The sequence below is a fragment of the Moschus berezovskii genome, chromosome 21 (assembly GCF_049115385.1).
Source record: "Moschus berezovskii isolate FMDL1 chromosome 21, NW_MosBer_1.0, whole genome shotgun sequence".
Taxonomy (NCBI): Eukaryota; Metazoa; Chordata; class Mammalia; order Artiodactyla; family Moschidae; genus Moschus; species Moschus berezovskii.
Window position 1 is genome coordinate 27,661,960 of NC_142480.1, and position 14,572 is coordinate 27,676,531.

General features: G+C 40.4%; 1 long non-coding RNA gene across 2 annotated transcripts; it reads right to left on the bottom strand.

The window, feature by feature from the left end:
* Positions 1-2,636: 2,636 nt before the first annotated feature.
* Positions 2,637-14,019, bottom strand: LOC129550500 (uncharacterized). Of its 2 annotated transcripts, XR_008684843.2 has the most exons (5): positions 10,103-14,019; positions 9,783-9,912; positions 7,919-8,051; positions 5,996-6,094; positions 2,637-2,788 (listed from the first exon to the last, which is right to left on the bottom strand). It is a non-coding gene; the product is annotated as an uncharacterized LOC129550500 (long non-coding RNA). The 2 variants fall into 2 exon arrangements; XR_016035700.1 differs by having other exon boundaries at positions 9,783-14,019.
* Positions 14,020-14,572: the final 553 nt, after the last annotated feature.

Here is a 14,572-nt window from a genome sequence, read left to right on the forward strand (position 1 = left end):
CAGGGATGTGTTGATTGAAATACTCAAGCAAGATGAATTGCTTTTTGATAATTAGATTTGAGGAAGTCTTTTTTTTTTTGGTCTTCTATGACTCCACTGTTTTGTGTATTGCAGAAAGACTTAAAATTCCAAGGAGGTAAAGGTCTTTCTCCACATGTTTCATCTCTTTGTGCTTTTATCCAAGACACAGTGGAAACCTTTATAAAAATTTCTCTTATCAGGCTTATTTGCCAAATATTTACAATGTAAAATGGTTCAATATTTCACCCAAACTGAAATTAAGACTTGAAGAAGAAAGTTATTCCTGGATATATCATTATTAACATTCAAAAAGAATAAAAGAGGAGCAGATATGAGTTTCAACAAATGAAATTAGCAAAATGAACCTGATTTTATATTTTAGGCATTCTCTGATAGCATAGCTCCTAGAATTGTAGCATAAATAATAGCCCTTACTATTAAAATTGAGAAATTTAACAAGGCACAAGATCAAAGTGCATGGATAGTGGGTTAACCTCATACTCATTCAGTCTCAATTATTAAAAACTGCTTTTGGTTAGATTTGCACTTTGAATTTGAGAGGATTTCGTAACTGACAGCAAATTTACAGCCTCTCCTTATTGCGGCAAATTTGCTTGACTTTTGGTCTTTATGCTGACATTTTGATAAACTAGTACTCAAGTCCCTCAGAGAAATAGCGTGATAATAATCTATAGCAAACACTTGCAAATTAAAAAAAAAAAAAGGAGCAGAGATATCAGGATAAAATGCAGCTCTCCAACGTCAGAAAAGTAATCAACAGTACCAACAAAAACCTATTGGCAGTCTCTTTACTGTTGCCCAAATTGAAGTCCCGTCCACCTCCCACAATCCCCTGGGAAGTGTGCTCAATGTTTTTCATTAAAGGGATTGAGATGGGAAGGTGGGGAGGGTCAGAGACAGAAAGACAGAGAATGTGATGAAGAGATACAGACAGAGGAAGAGACAGGGAGAGAGGCAGAGAAAAAGAATCCAAGACATAGAGCAAGAAGCTGAGAGAGAAACAGAAACCTCTAACTCAGCAGTTAACTGTTACTAGGTTGGGCATTGAGTATAAGAGCCTGTTGGAAAGTTCAAACAAGAGTGAAATGAAGGTGGGTGTATTCAGCTTAAATTGACTTGCTGGGTGGTCCAGTCATATTATCCCTGATGTTTCCACCACATCATGCCCCCAGTTCACATTCAGGGACTCTATTTTGAGCATCATTTAACCCTGGTATTTTCACTCAGGTTGTTCCAGTTGGGTCAATCACCAGAAAGTGGAAAATACTAATTTGTAATCTCCAAGTTATTTGGATCAGGAAGTTATGTTTCATTTGAAACACAACTGTCTGAGTCACTCATCCCGATACCATTACACAGTTTAGCTGCCCAGGGTGCTCCCAGATCCTGGCATTTCATTAATTACTACAAGAGACGATCACCACCAACACTTGCATTAGTTGAAGCATCCTCTTGACCAGTGAAGCAGGAGGTGGGAAATGCTGCACGATTGACTGATTCTTTTTAAAGCACAAGTCTGTGTGATGTGCTCTGCCTCAGGTGGCACTGGCCTGTTTGTTATACACAACTGAAGGCACTGAGTATTCCAGTGAAACTTCATTTTAAAATGCTGGTCAACAACATCCACTATGCCAGTGGTTCTCAAATTTTGGCATCCATCAGAATCACCCAGACCTAGTAGGCCAGAGGGCTTGCTAGAACACATACTGCTGGCCCCTCCCCGCTGCCACCTCCAGAGTTTCTGACTCAGGAGGTCTGGGGACCCACCTTAGGAATTCAGCAATCCCAGGTAACTTAGGAGAGGAAGACTGTCAGAAAAACAAAACAAAAAAACCAAATAGGTTCATACATGCAAAAAGGGAAGAAGATACTTCTTCTCTTTGGGCTGTGAAATACATAAGTTTTTAAACCTGAATGTGCCTAGGACTCACGCTCGGGATCTTGTTAAAATGCAGATTCTGTTTGAGCAGACCTGGATTGGGTCCAGACATTCTGCATGTCTGGTGAACTCAGGTGATGTTGATGCAACTGGACCAGGAACCACTGATTCTGAAGGCTCTACATTACCCAAGGCAGTGTTTATCAAAGTATGTCCTGATGACCATCTACATCAAAACCACAGGGTTGGTTGGTTAGGGAGGGAGGGTACTGTTCTTATTGCAGATTTCCTGCCCCTAGACATACTGTATCAAAAACTCTGAAAATGGAGTCCCAGGAATCTGCAGGTCAAACAAAAGTTTCTTTGATTCCTATATAGACTAAGAACAATGGACTGGGTGTTGGGGGATGGTGGGGGTGAGGTGGGGTGGAGGAAAGGCAGGGAGAGGAGGACATTAACAGGTAGTTATTCAGGGATTAATATTTCCAGCTACTGGCTTACCAGGGTGTCTGCTTATTTTCTCTCCTTTATTCTATTGCCCACCTTATGTTGGTTGTTGATGACATCAGAGAGACTAACTAGGATCCTAAAAGAAGGGGTGAAACTTCTAATCGCCTATTTTTTTCTGTATTAGTAAAATCTTGGTAAGAAAAAAAAGGAAACTATAGGCCATATTTAAATTTTTTTTCTTAAATTTAAATTATTTCTGCTTCTGTTTCTATAGACAACCACAAATTGTTGTCTAGACTTCTTTTGTTAGTAGTAAGTGAAAAAATGTTTCTGTAGTGATTACTTACTTAATATGTTGCTAAATCCAGGAGACAGCAACTGTCTGCCAGCAAGTACCATATTGAAGTTTCCTAAACACTACAAAAAATAGAAATTATTTACAGTTAGCATTCAACATTGGCAAACAAGTCATGTTATTAAAGTTGTATTTGCATATGTTATATTAGGAGGCATGCAAATGTATGTGCAAAACTAGTCATAATTAATCATTTCCACCAGTGATAAATATCCCATTTCCAATCTTGTGGTCCAATCCCTCCTTTTTTAGGAGCACAGATGTGTGTTTCTAACCTGCTGGGAACACAGTATTATGTGCAATACCCCTTCCCCAACCCCCTGATCCTAATTCCTATTTCTTAACCAAAGACTAAGAAAATAAAGTTTGAACAGCAGTAAATATGGACAATTGTTTCTAATCCTAGTTCATACTGGCAGGAACAGCTACGGAAATTTTTGAAAGCTCAGGTTCCCCAACCATTTCAAGATTCATATTCAGTAGGCTTGGGGTAGGCCAGGAAATTTGTAACTGTCTAAAACATCCCAGGTGATTAAGAGGATCAGCCAGAATTGGGCCCTACCAACATATATAAAAGAGCATTGGACAAAATCAAGGAACTTCAATAACATTCAGTTCAATTCAGTTCAGTCGCACAGTCGTGTCTGACTCTTTGTGACCCCATGAATCACAGCACACCAGGCCTCCCTGTCCATCACCAACTCCCGGAGTTCACTCAAACTCATGTCCATCGAGGCAGTGATGCCATCCAGCCATCTCATTCTCTGTCATCCCCGTCTCCTCCCGCCCCCAATCCTTCCCAGCATCAGAGTCTTTTCCAGTGAGTCAACTCGTCACATGAGGTGGCCAAAGTATTGGAGTTTCAGCTTCAACATCAGTCCTTCCAATGAACACCCAGGATTGATCTCCTTTAGAATGGACTGGTTGGATCTCCTTGCAGTCCAAGGGACTCTCAAGAGTCTTCTCCAGCACCACAGTTCAAAAGCATCAATTCTTCGGCGATCAGCTTTCTTCACAGTCCAACTCTCACATCCATACATGACCACGGGAAAAACCACAGCCTGGACTAGACGGACCTTTGTTGGCAAAGTAATGTCTCTGCTTTTTACTATACTATCTAGGTTGGTCATAACTTTCCTTCCAAGGAGTAAACGTCTTTTAATTTCATGGCTGCAATCAGCATCTGCAGTGATTTTGGAGTCCCAAAAAGTAAAGTCTGACACTGTTTCCACTGTTTCCCCATCTATTTCCCATGAAGTGATGGGACCAGATGCCATGATCTTTGTTTTCTGAATGTTGAGTTTCAAGCCAACCTTTTCACTCTCCTCTTTCACTTTCATCAAGAGGCTTTTGAGTTCCTCTTCACTTTCTGCCATAAGGGTGGTGTCATCTGCATATCTGAGGTTATTGATATTTCTCCTAGCAATCTTGATTCCAGCTTGTGCTTCAATAACATTATAGTTACTATTTTTGTTGTTCATAAAATTTATGTTAATATTGAGTTCTTCCTACATATCAGGCATGTTACGAAGCACTTTACATGTATTACCACTGAATCATCACACCAACCATGAATTTATGGGTGAGGAAAGTTAAGTAATTTGCCCGAAGTCAGAGATAGTAAGTGGCAAAGCATAAATTTGATTTTATCATTAAGTAATAACTGAGTCATTTGAGCAGGCAGTGAGTCATTCAAGTCACTGGGTTTTCCCATTTGGAGATGAGGACTGGTAGACTAGGAAGTAGAGTTCTTCTAATCTTCCTTTAAGCTCTAACGTTTACTGGTGGAATTCTGTTGAACTAGGAGACGTGGTTTGTGCCCTTCTGGAGCTCAAGTTGGGTTGTCAGACTCCCTGGTCCTCCTTCTCGTTTCAGGGTTAAAGTGTCACTTCATCTCTGTCTCCTCATTTCTTATGGAGCAAAAAATTCCTTCATCAGCAACCCTAGTCCGTCTCTCAAGCATCTCCCAGCACCTCAGGGTAGAACCCCAATTCTCCTGACCTGCTGGGTAGCAGCAAACCCAGCCCTGTGCCTTGACACAATGTCTTTTCCACCTCAATGCTCTGCCTTTCCTGGTTGCCTAATGGAATGAGCCTGCTCGCCCCTCACAACCAACCCACATATCAACTCCTTCATGTAAACATCCCTCTTTTCCTGTTCAGAACTGATTCTTTTCTTTTAATGTTTTACTTTCTTCTTGTGTTACAGGTAGAGTGAACTTAAGTCCTAGCTCTTTGACAATCTCAGTTTCAAATATTCTGTCAGTTTATCTACACAAGGATGCCAGTACTTGGTTTAGACAACATGACAACTGTAGTTATGGCATATATCCTACTAGGAATGTGAACTGTTTTTCTTTTGGTGACATTATGGAGGACAGAGACACCTGCCTTATCTGTTTGACTATTCTTCCAGCGACCTCCATCCATCCATCCATCCATCTACTCATTTATTTGCATGTAGATCAAGTTGCTGCTGCCGCTGCTAAGTCACTTCAGTCGTATCCAACTCTGTGTGACCCCAGAAATGGCAGCCCACTAGGCTCCCCTATCCCTGGGATTCTCCAGGCAAGAACACTGGAGCGGGTTGTCATTTCCTTCTCCAATGCATGAAAGTGAAAAGTGAAAGTGAAGTCGCTCAGTCGTGTCCAACTCTTAGCAACCCCATGGACTGCAGCCTACCAGGCTCCTCCACCCATGGGATTTTCCAGGCAAGAGTACTGGAGTGGATTGCCATTGCCTTATCCGGTACATCAAGTTACATACCCCAAATTTAAGTTGCCTACACTTGGCACATAATAGACACAATTTTTTATTGAACTGATAGGAACTGATTTTATGTGAATCTCTATTTAGATAAATCCTTTGCAATCATCTTCTCTACCATACCGTCGCCACATTGGACAAAAAAACATTTCCTCTAAAAAAAGTAGGTAATAAAATATTAAAGGAATGATAGCTATAGCAAATGAATAGAAGGACAGAAATGTTAAATTTGATTAGTGCAGGCTATCAGCATAATAAAAGAGACAAAGCTGACATTGTGCTTTGGTTAAAAGACAATGACAAAGGCCAAGTTCTTCAACTGGACCTGTGCCCAGCACTGCCTTTGTAGCAAGTCTGGTAAAGGATTCAGACTGCATGAGACCAATGTGACCTGTAAGACTAAGTGAAGGTAAGCAAGGGGCCATGTCATAGTCAGCTCAGACTGCTATAACAAAATAACATGAAGTGGCAGGGGTTTATAAACAACAGAAATTTATTTCTCACTGTTCTGGAAACTGCAAGTCTAGGATCAGGGTGTAGGCATGCTCAGGTTTTTGTGAGGTCTCTCCCCCTTGTTGCAGACAGCTGCTTTCTCATGGTGTCCTGCATGGCAGAGAGCAGACAAAGCAATTTCTCTTGTGATTCTTCTAAGCATGTTAATCTCATTCATAAAGGCTTCATCCTTAGGACCTCATCTAATCTTAATCACCTTCTGAAGATCCCACCTCCCAGAACCATCACAATATGGGCTACAGCTTCAACATATAAATTCTGAGGGGACACAAACATTCATTCTATTAGCAGACTGTGAATAGGTCCTCAGAGGCAGAGCTCTTCAACTCACCACAGCATAGGGTGACAGTATTCAGGGAAAAGAAATAGAGTAGACTTCAAAAAGGGGTTTCATCTCCCAAGGCAATAAAATAAAATAAAAAATAAATGGGACCAAATCAAACTTATAAGCTTTTTAACAGCAAAGGAAACTATAAATAAAATGGAAAGACAAACTATGAACTGGGAGAAAACATTTGCAAATGATGCAACTGACAAGGGCTTATATTCCAAAATATACAAACAGCTCCTACAATTCAATAACTAAAAAACAAGCAACCCAATCAAAAAATGGCTGAAGACCTAAATAGATATTTCTCTAAAGAAGTCATGCAGATGGTCAAGAGGCACATGAAAAGATGCTCATGATCACTAATAGAAAAATGCAAATCAAAACAACAAGATACTACCTCACATCAGTCAGAATGGCCATGATTAAAAGGCCTACAAATAATAAATGCTGGAGAGGCTGTGGAGAAAAGTGAATCCTCTTACACTCTTGGTGGGAATGTCAACTGGTGCAGTCACTATGGAAAACAGTATGGAAGTTCATCAAAAAACTAAAAATAGAGTTACCATATTATCTAGCAAACCACTTCTGGGCACATACCCAGACAAAACTATAATTTAAAAAGATAAATGCACCCGTATGTTCACAGCAGCACTATTTACAACAGCCAAGACATGGAATCAACCTAAATGTCCACTGATAGATGAATGAATAAAGAAGATGTGGTACATAGATACAGCCACACGAAATAATGAAATAATGCCATTATTTCATAAGAAAGAAATAATGCCATTTGCAGCAACATGGATGGACCTAGAACTTATCATACTAAGTGAAGTAAGTCAGAAAGAAAAAAAGACAAATACCATATCACATCACTTATATGTGGAATCGAGAATATGACATAAATGAAAATCTGAAACAAAAACAGGCCCACAAATATACAGAACAGGCTTATGGTTGTCAGGGGCAGGGGAGAGAAGGGAAGGGTTGGGAGGCTGGGATTAGCAGATGTAAACTGGTATACATAGGATGGATAAACAAAAGGTACGACAGTACAGTACAGTACAGAGAACTATATTCAGTATTCCATGATGAACCATAATGGAAAAGAATATGAAAAAGAATATATGTATGTATAACTGAGTCACTGTGCTGTCCAGTAGAAATTAAACACAACACTGTAAATCAATCACAATAAAATAAAATTTTAAAATTATAGCTTCTATGTGCTTGGATACCAAGAGATCATGAATAAAGGAAAGATCATGAATAAGGAAATTCAGTGTTCCAAATCTCCTTTTCATGGTTATTATTTGGCAACTTGTAGAAGGTTTCACTGATTTCCAAGATTTTCTTAAACATCTCTTCTCTGTGCTCCCAGACCATGTATCTCCCCTGTTAGTTACCACAGTGTGGCTTCCTATGACTTATCTATCCTTTTTATTACACAAAAGGAAAAACGGAAAGCTCCCCAAAAACAAGATGTAATTTACTCTGGTGTTTCCAAGACCTGGTAGAGACATAGAAATTGCTCAGTATATGTCTGATGAATTATTGAAGGGAAAAAAATTAGCCATCCATACCTATCATGAATATTTCCTTTTAGTCACTTCTTTTGGACTTTTCAAGTAGGTAGTGTTCTGTTTGTGTCATCCTCATAAAAATGTAGGCTGTGTCAGGCCAGAGGTAGGTTTCTGATCCACAGGAGGTCTAAGCCTGGGAACAATGATGTAGAAAGGATCAAAGCACAGAGGGACTATTTAGACTAAATCCTCTTTAAAGCAGAAAACTTTGCTATCTCAGCCATTCTGGAAAGTAGTTCTAATTCTGATTTTATTCCAGTAAGATAGGCAAACATTTCCTTTGCAAGGGTTGTCCTCTTCTTTCTGCTTTTGCATGAGTATCTGAAGAGTTCTTGTAGAGAGTTCTTATACTCCTCTGTGTAAGATGAGAGTTACAGCTTTAACATTTACTTCCTCTTAACCAAGACTCAGGAATCCTGAATCAATAATTTCAAAGATCAAGTGAGACAGCCTTTGCTTTGTAATGTGTTTTTCTATTTCACTATCCACACATTCTGCCCTTTTCTCTCTGCAGTCATCTGTAATTAGTTTTCCGCCACAACCTGTTTAGAATAGCGGATGCACTTCCCTTGACCATCTAGTTGAATATTATATAATTATACTTCACATTTGGTGAAACCTGGGTTATTCTAAAAAGGTTGGACACAGTGGACCATATTTTCTCATAGAAAAGCAGAGAATGAGGTTTTGAGGCTTGGCTTATGGTTAGTGGCAAGTCATAAAAGTGCTGAGGCCTTGGACATTCTCCTGGAGCAGCCTCTAACACATTCTAAGTCACCTTTACTGTGTCAGCTCTGTGATCTCTGCCTTAGTCCTGTTAAGCAAAATGATATATATGTATTTTTAAAGCCACATGGTCTATGGTGAATGGCACTACATTTACTCTCTCATACATTTTCCAGTTCCTGTTCTTTTCCCTAAAGCACACTGGAAGAACATGGCCCAGCTGGATGTGAACCAGTGGAAGCTAGAGACCAGTTTCAATGGGGGATGTGGTCCAAAAGGCCTCAAATGACTGAGGTCTCATCATCCTCAGACTATCCTGTGTTGTTGTTATTATTTGTGACTCTTTACTTATGCAAATCTCCACAAAGAACAGTGTTTCTTTTTTTTTCATTTTTCAAATGTGGTCACATAATTATTTAAACATAATAGTGTATGTGAGTGATATTTCCATTTACTGTGGGGATTTTACACAAATTGTAACTCCTTGAAGCTCCTTTCATCTGGGAATTTTAAAGTCAGATTAGATCTAGATTGAGCTTTATGAGGGGTCTCTCAATGGTAAAAATAGCAAAGCATTTAAGGAAGTGTTATCTATATACAAATAGCCTATATCTTCAAAGGATAGTTCATTATAACTAACATGCAACAATCCTGATTATTTCAGTAGGTCATATACAGAAAGTATAATTCTCCTTTCCCTACTTTATTTTTTCTGAGAGTAATATCACAGACCAAAGGATCATTAAAATCAGGTCCTGGGTTTTTAATTTTCTTCAAAGGAATGTGTCAAGGAAAAGTATATGCTGTAAAAATCAGCTTATCACTGACAAGTTGCTCCTTAGATTATTAAAGGTGCTAAAACTTCCACAAACACCATTTACTTTTTATAGAGAAAAAATGTAAATGTTACAGTAAGAAGAGAAAAATAGTTTAACTCTATTCAGAATTGTTGAGAGGCATAACTAATGAGACACTATGCAATACTTTGCAAAACTGTCACCTCTCAAATCTCTACCTTCCAAATCTCCACTTGGGTATGAGCAAAATCTTTTGCTGCTGCTTGTCTCATTATGGCCAGAGGTCCTCCTCCTAGACTATCTGAATTGTTTCTCAAATCAGTGTTTTGCAGAACACTGACCTTCAGAACGGTGGACAAGACAACAGAGCAGAGTGGTGGCGACCTTAATAGCCATGGGCATGAGCTGTATGTGGATCGATGACAAGATATGTGCTGGACCCAGGATACTGATGAATCCAATGCTGTTCACCTGATGCCAACAACATTTTAAAATTAGACTTTAATGCACATACAGTCCTAGTTCTAGCACGTCCACCTCTGTGATTTTAAATGCTACCCGCTCTAATCCTTAGTCTCAGTATTTATAAAATAGGCATGATAAAGATAGTAATTGAGAATACAATGAGATGAGGCATGCCAATTTCTTTGCTCATGCTTACCTATTTCTTGTCTGTCGTTACCTCACTCCCAGGTAAAAATCAGGGACTTTATCTTGTTCCCAGAGGTATCTCCAGTGCCAGGAACAATGTGGTCACATAGCAGGAAGCTTGACAAATATTGTTCTGAAGAAATGAATGACTGAGACAACGTAAGAGAAGATCTTGGCATGATTCCTGGCAAATCGCAACTGCTCAATAAATATCAACCAAATTAGTTCTTTGAAATGTTTTTTGAATAAAGTAGCTTGTGTAATATATATTATAAAGACTCTGAGACATGGGGCCTCCTGGCTCAGTGGCTAAGACTCTGTGCTCCCAATGCGGGAGCCCAGGGTTCGATTTCCAGTCAGGGAACTAGATTGCACATGCTACAAATAAACATGATCTTTCACGTAGCAACTAAGACTCAGTGCAGCCAAATAAACAAATGTAAAAAAGTAAAAAAAGATTCTGAGATGTCCTTCAGTGAAGAAATCTGCATAACTTTGGCTTCATTTATCAGTCTTACATGGCCGCAAAACTCCCTCTTCTCAACTATACCTGCTAATCAGTATTCTGCAACAATACTGTAAAACTGAACACACTTTGGGGAATAAGGAATTAGTTCAGTATCCCTATTTTAGAGGTAAGGCAACTGAGATCCAGCTATTAAAGAATTTGCCTAAATCAAGTAGAAAGAAGTAGCACTTCCAGAACTAGAAGCAAATGTTCCAAGTTCCAGGCCTGTTGTTCTCTCCCCAGTGTGTGAGCCGTGACATTGTTCTCTGGAATTGGAAGGTAATGGATTCAAATCCCACCTGCATTGTCTAACATTGAGGCCTGTATCAGACACGGCTGGTACTCCACCTCACAGCCTCTCTTCTCTAAGGGGGGGCCTCTTTGACATCTGAGCTTTGTGTACCTGTTAGAATTGGCCCCCAGGAATGTGCAACCTGGAGGGTCTCAGGGCTTAACGCCCCACTGGGCAACCTTTGACCAATGGGGGATGGTCTCTCACCGGTAAGTGCTTTCCCTTTCTACTCCCAGGCAGATAATGCTGAGGTGCAGTCTGTATGTCTCCCTTGAGGGTCCCTCCGGGATGGACCCCAGGCGCCCACAGCAGTGACACAGTTCACAGCTGGGTAGGAGTGTATGCAAACTCTCCACATTGCTGGCTTTCCTCCTTTCCACTCACGCTGCCTTTCCCCAGGTGTGTTACTCTTTTGCTTACTATTGGAAACAGCTGTATCGTCTCTTGTGAGCCCATTAAACATGTGCCAGGTTTCACACCAGAGGTGGCTGTGATCCGGCAGGCGGGGGTGTAAAAGAGGGAGTGACGTTTAAATATAAGTTGGACTAGAATGGAGGCCTCTCACAGAGAAGAGGTGCTACTAAGCTCAAAGCTCTGTTGTTTTCGTCTTCCTGAGTTTTCAAGGATTTTGAGAAGACACGAGAACAATGTGTTTACAAACATACTCTGTGTTTTTAACACCTTCTGGTTTTTCTGTTATGCTGAATGAAAAGAGGGAGCCACTCTTGGTGTGGGAAAACCATGCAATCTGAGGTCATTACCATGATCCTTTAGCAATGGTGGGTAACCTACTAGGGCACCAGAGGTACAAGCTTTAAGCTTATTGTTCTGCTTTTGACCCTAAGGCAAGAAAGGGAGGCAGCACCGCTGTATTACACTGTGGACAGACCCCCAAATCTCAGTTTATTTCCTGCTTATGTAATGATACAATACAAGGGTTTGGTTCAGCAGTTTTCTTCCATGTTATGCCTTAGAGACATGGACTCTTCCACACCATGGCCTTTTTGTTCCCTGGAGCCTCATTCTCATCGTCTGTATTCAGCTGGCAGAAGACAAGAGTATGGAGAAGGTCCTCTGCCCACAGCTGACACTTAATACCAAAGTTTATATTCCACAGGCAAGAACTAGTCACTTGGCTCCCCCTACAACAAAGAGGTTAGTAAGTGCAGTGGTGAAGTATAAACTGGGGACAGCAGCCCACCATCTCTGCTACAAAGGTACAATTGTCAAGAATGCCAGTTCTAGGGACTTCCCTGGTATTTCAGTGGTTAAGACTTCACTTCCAGTGCAGTGGGTATGGGTTTGATCCCAAGTCGGGAAGCTAAGATCCCACATGCCTTGTGGCCAAAAAACAAAACATAAAACAGAAGCAATAGTGGAGAAAACTCTATAAGACTTTAAAAATGGTCCACATTAAAAAAAAAAAAATCTTAGAATGCCAGTTCTAGAGCCTAAGACCTGAATCCAGATCCCAGTTCTGCCCCTCAGATGTTGTTGTTCACTCAATCATGTTTGACTCTTTGTGACCCCACGGACTGCAGCACGCCAGGCTTCCTTGTCCATCACTATCTCCCGGAGTTTGCTCAAACTCATGTCCACTGAGTTGATGATGCCATTCAACCATCTCATCCACTGTCACCCCCTTCTCCTGCCCTCAATCTTTCCCAGCATCAGGGTCTTTTCCAGTCAGTAGGCTCTTCACATAAAGTGGCCAAAGTATTAGAGCTTCAGCTTCAGCATCAGACCTTCCAATGAATATTTGGGGTTGATTTCCTTTAAGATTGACTGGTTTGATCTCCTTGCTGTCCAAGGGGCTCTCAAGAGTATTCTCCAGCACCACAATTCAAAAGGATCAGTTCTTTGGCGCTCAGCCTTCTTTATGGTCAAACTCTCACATCCGTATATGACTATGGAAAAAACTATAGCTTTTCCTATACAGACTATACAAAGTGATGTCTCTGATTTTCAATATGCTGTCTAGGTTTGTGTAGCTTTTCTTCCAAGAAGCAAACGTCTTTTAATTTTGGGGCTGTAGTCACTGTCTGTAGTGATTTTGAAGACCAAGAAAATAAAATCTGCCACTGTTTTCATTTTCCCCCATCTACTTGACATGAAGTGATGGGACCAGATTAAACCAGCTTTTTCACTCTCCTCTTTCACCTTCATCAAGAGGCTCTTTAGTTCAAATTTATCGCCTGCCTTCAATTTGCTATGAATTAACTTGGTTTCTCAAGTTTTAAGAAGGAATGCTTAAAAGTGAAGTATTCAGTTAATTCACTTACCTGGTATCCCTGGTTGAAATTGTCTACATTTATCCATCTTCGATATTGCCATCAGAGTTCTGTCTCTGTGTAAATCTGATTATTTTATTTTCCTGCTTAAAATCTAAATTGCTTCCTTTCAACCTATGAATTAAGTCCCAACTTCTTAGCCTGGTATATCAGGACCTCTAAACGCTGCTACCGTAACTCATCTGTTACCACCTGCTCCGGCACCCTTCCACTAAGGTCTTACCACAATGGATTTTCTCCATTCTTTTCCACACCTTTGTGACCATGTATATGCTGCTCTCTACTAGAATTCTGTTCCCTATCCCATCACCACCTGGCAAAGGCCCATGTACTATTCTTTAAGGCCCACTCCCTTTTCTTTGAAGCCTTCCCTGGATCTACCAGTCTCTGCCTCCTCCCACCACCACCACTCCCTGATGCCTGGGTGAAATCAGCTACCCCTTTCCCTGATTCCCATCGCATGTAAACGTACCTCCATGGTGGTGTTTATTACTTTACACTCCGGTTTTCCAGCAGTCGGCCTCCCAGGCACAGCTGTGAGCCTAGAAAGCAGAGAACATGTCTGATTCATCTTTCATGGGCCCAAGAGAGCATCTGTCTCATTTAGCACCCAACACCCAAAAATGTTGAACTTCATTGGAATTCAAAATCCTGGCACCACAGAAGAATCTGGAACAAGAAATAAAATCCACTCATTCTCTTGTTGTGTTTCTCGTTACACAAGACCTTTACTTCTCAAGAGTTATTTTACCATGGACACATGTAGTCTATTTCATAAAGTACAAAAAAAGAAATAAGTGTATGTTTTCTATAAAGTTACATGTTGCAAGCTTTGATGCTTATTCAAGATCTAGGAGAAAGTATATGCTCTTTTTATAAGTCATATGATTCTCAAACATTCTCTCTTACGATTTTCCTCTTAATACGTGTCATCATCCAGGGAGCAATGAAGTCACCAAGGTACATCCACTGGAGATGAGGACTGGAATGATGAAATGTCACATTCTCCACATGTGGACACAGACCCTCTTTGGGCTTCTGAAAACTAATCTCTTATTACCAGACCTCCTTTCTGCAGAGGATTCTTTCAGAGGTGTTGGCATTTGGTAATGTGTATAGGGCAAGTATGGTTGTCCCAATGGTCAGAGCATGCTTCTGGTATTTAGTGGGTGGGAGACAGGAATGCCAAACACTTTGCAATGCATGGTCAGTCATGCAAACCAAATACTGAATATCATTACACCAATGCCACTAAACCCCCAGCTAAGAACTACTGAGTTAAAGGGATATGGTAAGCCGTTAGTTGAGAACCCTTGAGTTAACCACTCATATGCTTAAGTCTTTATATTTTTAGGTGAGATAATAGCAAATCATAAAAACCCAAAAGGA